Here is a 9,005-nt window from a genome sequence, read left to right on the forward strand (position 1 = left end):
TCATGTAATAGTAAGACATGCTCATCTAAAGTTTCCGTGATAAGGAGCAAATCGTCTAAATAAACAAAGACTTTAGTACGCAAATGAGCAGGAATTACTTTGTCCATAAGTCGGGACATCGTCTGTGGCGCGTTGCATAAACCGAAGGGCATAGTGACGAAATGATACAAAGGTCGACCAGGTACAGGAAAAGCTGTCTTCTCCTTTGACCTTGCATCGAATGGAATTTGTCAGAAGGCATCCTTCAAGTCAAGACTCGAAATGAATCTTGCTTTTGGGAGCCGACTGAGAATTCCATCGATAAGAGGCAAAGGATAAGCATCTTTAACTGTAACGCTGTTAACGCAATGACTCCTAATTGGAGCATTCGGTCGATTTCTGCAAATAAAAGTTTTTCGACAGCGGGCGATATTGAAAAATGTCTCTGTTTAATAGGTTTGTTATCTGCCGTGTCTATACTATGAGTGACGAGATGTGTTCTCCCTAATCCTTCTTTGGAATAGGACGGAAACGAATTAATTGCTGCCTCAAGTCTTGATTTTTGGTCTTTGTCTATTAAATGGAAATTTTCGTCAACTTTTACCTCATCGACATTTGTCTTTGAAAACTTGTTGACATTGTCGATAAACAAATGTTTGGCTAAACCAAAAGTCTTAACAAAGTCTACGCCTAAATACAGGTTAATTACGCTTAGTTATTTCAATCAGTTCATATTCATTAATAGGATTCTGTAAACGATCAGACATTCCTGTTCAGAAACAGTATAGTTTTTCTGTGCAGGTGTCAACTTATGGCTCATAAATGCAATCGGTACTTCTTCCATGTCGTCATTTCTCTGAGCGAGAACAGCCCCTATCTCATATTGGCTCGCATCACACTGGATGGAGAACGGACGTGAAAAGTCTGGGTTGTGCAGCACAGGTGCAGAACAAAGGGAGTTTTTGAGCTCTTCAAATGAAGATTTTGCTTCGTCAGACCAAATGAACTTTTTGTTATTCTGTAACATGTCCGTCAAGGGTGTCGTCAGGGTTGCAAAGTTTCGGACAAAACGTCGGTACCAACCACAAATACCTAAAAATCGTCTAAGTTGTCGTACGGATGTTGGTAAAGGAAATTCACGGATGGACTGTACTTTGTCCGGGTCTGTCTTTATGGTCCCATGGCCGATGATGTGTTCTAAATATTTCACCTGCCTAAGAAGAAATTTACTCTTTTCTATATTAATTGTCAAATTAGCTTTTCTGATACAAACTGCTACTTCATGTAATAGTAAGACATGCTCATCTAAAGTTTCCGTGATAAGGAGCAAATCGTTTAAATAAACAAAGACTTTAGTACGCAAATGAGCAGGAATTACTTTGTCCATAAGTCGGGACATCGTCTGTGGCGCGTTGCATAAACCGAAGGGCATAGTGACGAAATGATACAAAGGTCGACCAGGTACAGGAAAAGCTGTCTTCTCCTTTGACCTTGCATCCAATGGAATTTGTCAGAAGGCATCCTTCAAGTCAAGACTCGAAATGAATCTTGCTTTTGGGAGCCGACTGAGAATTCCATCGATAAGAGGCAAAGGATAAGCATCTTTAACTGTAACGCTGTTAACGCAATGACTCCTAATTGGAGCATTCGGTCGATTTCTGCAAATAAAAGTTTTTCGACAGCGGGCGATATTGAAAAATGTCTCTGTTTAATAGGTTTGTTATCTGCCGTGTCTATACTATGAGTGACGAGATGTGTTCTCCCTAATCCTTCTTTGGAATAGGACGGAAACGAATTAATTGCTGCCTCAAGTCTTGATTTTTGGTCTTTGTCTATTAAATGGAAATTTTCGTCAACTTTTACCTCATCGGCATTTGTCTTTGAAAACTTGTTGATATTGTCGATAAACAAATGTTTGGCTAAACCAAAAGTCTTAACAAAGTCTACGCCTAAATACAGGTTAATTACGCTTAGTTATTTCAATCAGTTCATATTCATTAATAGGATTCTGTAAACGATCAGTAAGTTGTAAAATTGAGTCATAATACGTATCGAATTTCTCTCCTATCCTTTGCTTTCTGTTTCGTATTTGCTCTTTTAAGTCAAAATCAGTTCTGCGATCTCGAAATTGGTTTTTAAGTTCAAAACACAGAGTTTCCCAATCTAACCTATTGGCTGTGCGATGGAATCGCCAGAACCAATCTATTGCCTTTCCAGTAAAAGCAAATGGATATGTCTACATAAAATATCGAAATCACCACGTAAACTTTGAACTGTAAGTGCATGCACTCTATATATAAAATTATCTACAGACAAGCCATCCTCATCTTGCCCTCTAAATTTTAAATGCCATCCGGACATAATATTTGAAACTTTATCTGTAGTTAGATCGAAATTTTGATTAAATGGTGCTCTTCTAGTATTTTGTCTATTTGCTACATTCCTATTCGCGTTAGAATTGAAATTACGATTTCCAAAACTTTGTCTAACAGCATTAGAATTCATCATATTATTATTTCGATATTGTGAAGTTTGATTATTATTAATTTGGTCACCATAACTAGGTCTTAAAATAGGATTTTGATTTATATTCAATGAAAACAATTGACTCCTAACAGCTTCATTGATTAGAAATTGAAGAGTACTATAAGATATATTATGAGTATCTTGATTTGGTGGTAAATTTTGTGAATTTAAGTTTTGTTGAGAAACATGGAGTAAACTATCGAATGAGTTTATCTGGTTGTTTCTATTGAAAATTGGTGTCTGTGCTGTGGTATTGTCCAGTAAATTACGTCTAGCTTTTCTATTTTGAGTTGGAGCTTTGGGTATAGCACCTTGGTTAGTGTTATTATAAACATTTGTAGGAGCTGGTGTAGCATTAGGCTGTTTATCAGTCTCTTCTAAAATGTTATGAGATTTCAATTTAGTTTGCCTACAGGCCTTGCCACATATAGGGCAACCTTGAGTTTCCTTGAGTACATTCACTATACATTCCTTGTGGAATATGTGATTACAAGGTGTAGAAACTACGATGTCATCGATTTCATAGTCCTTTTTACAGACTGAACATTGATGCACATTAGTAACGTCTATTGAAGAAACAATATTTTCATTACTGTGAATGAGTGATCAAGTAAACTATATATTCAATATATGATATCTATAGAACTCATCTGAACTACGAGGTAAGGTTGTGTGAAAATAAGTACAAACAATTTGGATCTGATATAGGAAATTGAAGTTTTGAGATTTGAGTAATACGTTAATTGAAATATACCATCAATTATGAATGAAAAGTGGACGAATTGGCAAATTTTAAATCTATCAAAATCGTAATTCCAAGCTTTTCTTTCTAAATTAATGTATATATCTAATTAACACATTAAACAAACACTAAGATAAATTTTTAGAAAATATTTCACTACAGAAAGGAATAAATATAAACTGGGTAAACAGTGGACTGCAAAAGAATTAGTCAAATCTATTTACAATAATTTCAACTATACTCTGCCTATATTTCATTCTTGGTCTAAACCAACAAAATGACAAACACTATGTGAAAATATGGCTAAAAATAAATCTATAAAATTGATATGTTTTAAAACAAAGTTATCTATTAAGATGTTTATGTAGAGATCTCAAAACGAATGGAATTAAATTGTAAGGTGTTGAGAAGTAACAAAATCTATTTTGAATTTCCAATGTTCTGAGGGCCCCACGTTGGGCGCCATTTTCTATTGTAACAGGGGTATTTGCGGGGAGTAGGAGTTAAAAACTTTTCTACAATGTTTGGCCATATGGAACCTTACGCACGTACTGGCTGACTAGCTAGATCGGGAGATATGGACGGGGATCTTGTTCCATTGGACCTGGCTCCGTACAATAAGAAAAAAATTACGTGCGATTTAATTTGCCCTTTTTTATAAAAAACTAAAAATCGGGAGATATGGGCGGGGATCTTGTTCCATTGGACCTGGCTCCGTACAATAAGAAAAAAATTACGTGCGATTTAATTTGCCCTTTTTTATAAAAAACTAAAAATTCCTCCTATATTCCTTATCACATCCTTTTCTTAGCATTGCTGTTATTGCTAAAAGGCTCTAAACCCACCCAACCGTGTTTTCCTAAGGCCTATAAATGTTATAAGAAAACCCTATCACACATTATCTTACCTCTGTCCCTGTAGTTCTACATAATCAAAAGAGTTTTACATTTTCATTATTTCAGAAATATGTACATATATTATAAACAAAATCTCTTTATGAAATACATTAAAAATCTGTCTTAGATTTAGGGTTAGTAAAATATCATATTTAATAAATTTAATGATAATTAGAAAAGGGGGAAAAAATATAACTCTCTTTTTAATATTGGAGAACAGAGAAGTTTTAAAGCTTTTAGTAATGCAAAAGCAAATTTCATACAAAAACTTCTTTGTTGTTGTAATATTAATTTATGAATGACAAGAATAACTCAAACTTATGAATGAGAGAATATAAAAAAAGTGTTTATAAAAAAATTTACAATGACTTACAGTAGGGTCTCGATTACATTGCTGCTGAAGGCCTTCGGCTTGATGTCTTTTGGAGTCGATTTACAACGAAGTTTATAATAATTGTTTTAATGTTTGTGTTTAGTATGGATAGTAAAATTATGTAAATGTTAGTTTGATATGCATTCAACTGGTCAATAATATAACTTATAACTATAATTAGCAAAAGGAATGCAATAATTTATAGTTGTTATTTATAATTGCATGTTAATATTTAGAAATATATAGGAATAGGTATTCAAATTTGGTTTTAGGTCTTAACTTATAATAGATTAGTACTGATTAATAGTTAAAGTTTTAGTTTAGACAAATTTTCAACTTTGATTATAAATTTCATATTCGATTATGTTAATTATTAAATTTTAACATAATATATCAAAATTATATAAAAATTTAAATATGAAACATATATTTTTCTTCCACTTAAACTGAAATTGTATTAAGTTTTGAAGTGTGTATGTAATAAGATATGTGGATATGTGGTTGAGATCCACTTTGATAAAGACTTAATTAGGAATACGTTATGATCAACAAAATTTATAATTTGATAGTTTAAAAGTGATCATTGAATTTGGAAAGATTAGTTTTGGTCATGGTTAGGTTATGTTGAAATCTTAAATCAGCATGTCAAGCAAAGGAATATATATTAAGTGTTATTATCAGATTAGTAGGTTATACTATTGAATATAAAGAGCTGAAGTGTGTTATCTTCAGGATTTTGTTAATTTTCCGCAAGGATTTAGATCCCTAAAGTTATGAAATCCTCGATTGCCGAATATAAACTTTGTTGACCGACTTGCAACTTGTTGCCCTTATGTAGTAGTTTTTCTGACACGTGTGTCTACGTAGACAAATTCTGGGGTGACACTTAAAGAGGTCTCTCTCGAATGATTTACTGGGTGTTTGGGAAATCCAAAATCTTAGCCCAGTTTGAGAAATTTACACGAGTGTATGATTCTAAAGCAAAAATGATCTACTTAGTAAAAAGATATTTAAGTTTCGAATACACTTAGTTACCTTTTTATGATGTTCTTAAAAATTTATAATTTCAGAATTTGGAGCAGACAATCTTCATCCAAAATTAACAAAAATACAAGTTAATTTTGTATTCAGCTGTCTTTATAAATGTTCAGCTAAATTTTAATCTTATTTCTTAAACGATTTTTTTTTTTTTTTTTTTTTTAAATAACTATGTTTTACATTAACTTTACACTTTCCTTTAAAACGAGGTGGTCGATTTTAGTGCTGGATAGCAAAAGACCGTAATGTGCTTTTTGATAATAGATCAATACCATTATCGCCTTGTCAGAACGAATAAATCTAAATATCATGTATATTAATAAAAATATATGAGAAAATATATTTTATCTTTTCCTATGCTAAATTTAAATATTAAAAGGAGATAGCAACACACTATTATATCTCTCTCATATCATGTATAATTTGCTGAGAATATATACATGATTGGAAATGCTGAAAAACGCAAAGAAGAATATAAAGATCATAAAACAATCTGGTCCAGTGTAATATAGAAAGGTACTTAATAATGCAATGTTGCATTTGCAAGTACTTAATATAAGCACTTAAAATGTTGGGGAAGTATTCTTATCAACATATACTTATAACAGTTATGTTAGATACTCAAATTAAAGTAAATAAAAAAAATTAATTGAAATAAATTTGCAAACGAGTAAAAATTATAAAATTAAATTCTAAAATTGTCATATTACAAGGGATACTGGAAAATGTAAGTTTTTTTATGTACTTCATATCTACATAAAAAATATATATATGTATGTATATAAGTATATAAAAATGAATGTGTGTTTGTATGTATATTTGTTTGGACTTTAAAAACGGGTAAACGGCTGAACCGATTTTCTTGAAATTTTCACAGTGTCTTCCGGTATGTCTGGAAGGAACTATAGGCTACCTTTTGTTTTGGAAATTCAAGTAGGCGAGGTGCCAAGCCCACATATATAATAAGTATTAAAAGTCGTATATCTCAGAAATTACAACAGCTAGAGTCCCCAAATTTTGTATGAACAACTTTGACATCCATATGAATGTTGATAAAATGGGCAGCCTAGCTACAGTGGGCGTGCATCTCCCATATAAACAAATCTTAAATTAGTGTATCTGAAAAAGTATAACAGCTAGAGTCATCAAATTTTTTCGGAGCCACTTTAGTATCGACATAAATGAAATTTAAGACAAACAAGTAAGAGTGCTATATTCGGCTATGCCGAATCTGATATAACCTTCACCTTTGTTGTAGATGCATTATTATTTTGTGTAATAATTAAAAATTTGATATGTTCGAACCTAATCCGGGCTCTACATACTAAATTTCATGTTTCTAACCAATAACAACATACTGCTTGTAACGTGACGTCATGCTCAGCATTGTTTTTATAAACAAATACAATAAAAAATTTACCGTATGATTATGTGTTTTGTTGTTGTAGTTTACAGTTTCTGTCTGAGCATGAATAAAAAATCTAAATTTTTTTGTAACGTGACGTCATGCTCAGCATTGTTTTTATAAACAAACACAATAAAAAATTTACCGTATGATTATGTGTTTTGTTGTTGTAGTTTACAGTTTCTGTCTGAGCATGAATAAAAAATCTAAATTTTTTATGAAATTTTCAGAGGTTGTCTCGGATTTCTGCCCATATCTCCGGTATTTATGGACCGATTTTGCTGATTTTAAATAGCGATCTTCTCGAAAGCATGTCTAACAGAATTATTGAAGATTCGAATCTCGCCGATATCTGGGGTCCTCTAAAAACTGATTTCAACAAACACACAGGCGGACAGACAGACAGACGGACATAGCTTAATCAACTCCTCCTATAAGGATCCAGAATATATATACTTTATGGGGTCGGAAAATTATATTATAGAAATTACAAACGGAATGACAAATTTATATATACCCTTCTCACGAAGGTGAAGGGTATAAAAATTGGTGGACTAGCAATAAAATTCGTTTATCTTTGAAACTATTGGAGTTAGAATTTTAAAATTTTGCACAAGACCTTTAACATCCATCTGAATATTTGGAGAAAATGGGCGGACTTTCATAAGGGGGACTTGACATCTCCCATATGAATTAAATACAAAAATTCTGTTATCTCAAAAAGTATTAGAGCTAAAATTCTAAAATTTTGCACGAACAACTTTGGCATCCATGTCAATATTTGCGTAATAAATAAGCGGACTTGATTTTAGAACCGGGTACCTCCCACATGAAATAAGTACAAAAATTCGTTTTTTGGAGGTAGAATCCTCAAATTTTGTACGAAGAACTTTAACATCCATGTGAACTTTTGGGAAAAATTGGGCAGACTATCATTAGGGAGGATTAGCACCTCCCAAATGAATTAAGTACAAAAAATCGTATATTTGGGAAACTGCTAGAGATAGAATCATCAAATTTTGCACGAAGAACTCTGACATGCATGTGAATATTTGGGTAATAAACTGGTTGACTTTTAATAGGGGATCCCATATGAATTAAATACAAAAATTCGTATATCTCGGAAACTGTTATAGCTAGAATCTTCAAAAATCTTAAAGTTTGTATTTTATTTATATTGATTTTTGGGTAGCAAAGCACACAGGATATAGCTAGTGTATATATAAAAGAAAATACTATAAATAACTAATAACTTTTATTAATGACATTTTCAGCAATTTTTTTATAAAATAGAATACATATTTGTTCTTAATGTTAGTTTAAATACAATATTATTATTAACATCAGTATTTTTGAATACCCTACATTTTAAATTTTAATTATTTACTACATTAATATTATTGTTAATAATATAATACATACATTTATACAATTATATTTACTATAAAATTTTTAATTATAAACTAAACATACATACAAAAAATATTTCTAAATTTTGTTTTTGATGATAATGTGACCATAAGTTCATCATTTATAGTTCATTTGAAAATTTAGATTTTCTATTCTATTTTAATAAGGGTTCTCATTTAAACGTTCAAAACCCTCGTAAACTGTGCAACCTGTGCATGTTTCCATTCTCGCAATTGAATTGTATGGGAATTGATTTGCACAACCCAATTAAATTTGAGCGACTATGTAGACTGGCAAACTTGAACAGTCTCATTGTGCATTTAATAGAACCGCTCTGTATTGACCACTTTTTAACTTAAGCACTTGAATATTTACATTTTAAATGCATTTTTTATACTTTTTGTTTAAATAATTAATTTTTTCTTTTTAATTTCGTTTGACATAGTTTTTAAATGTTTAAAAATATTATAATTGAACAGAATTTGAACAGGGGTTTCATGAAACAAGTCGAATAAACTTGCACACTTGCACAAATGGGAAACTTAAGCGTTTAAATGAAAACACTTAATGTGTATTTATCAATTTTATTAAACTAAAACGAGTTATATTGTGAAAACATAAATAAAAAACTTAAAC

This window comes from Lucilia sericata, unplaced genomic scaffold, assembly GCF_015586225.1.
Source record: "Lucilia sericata isolate MDLA Ls3-8-SP2 unplaced genomic scaffold, ASM1558622v1 Contig001515F_arrow, whole genome shotgun sequence".
Lineage (NCBI taxonomy): Eukaryota > Metazoa > Arthropoda > Insecta > Diptera > Calliphoridae > Lucilia > Lucilia sericata.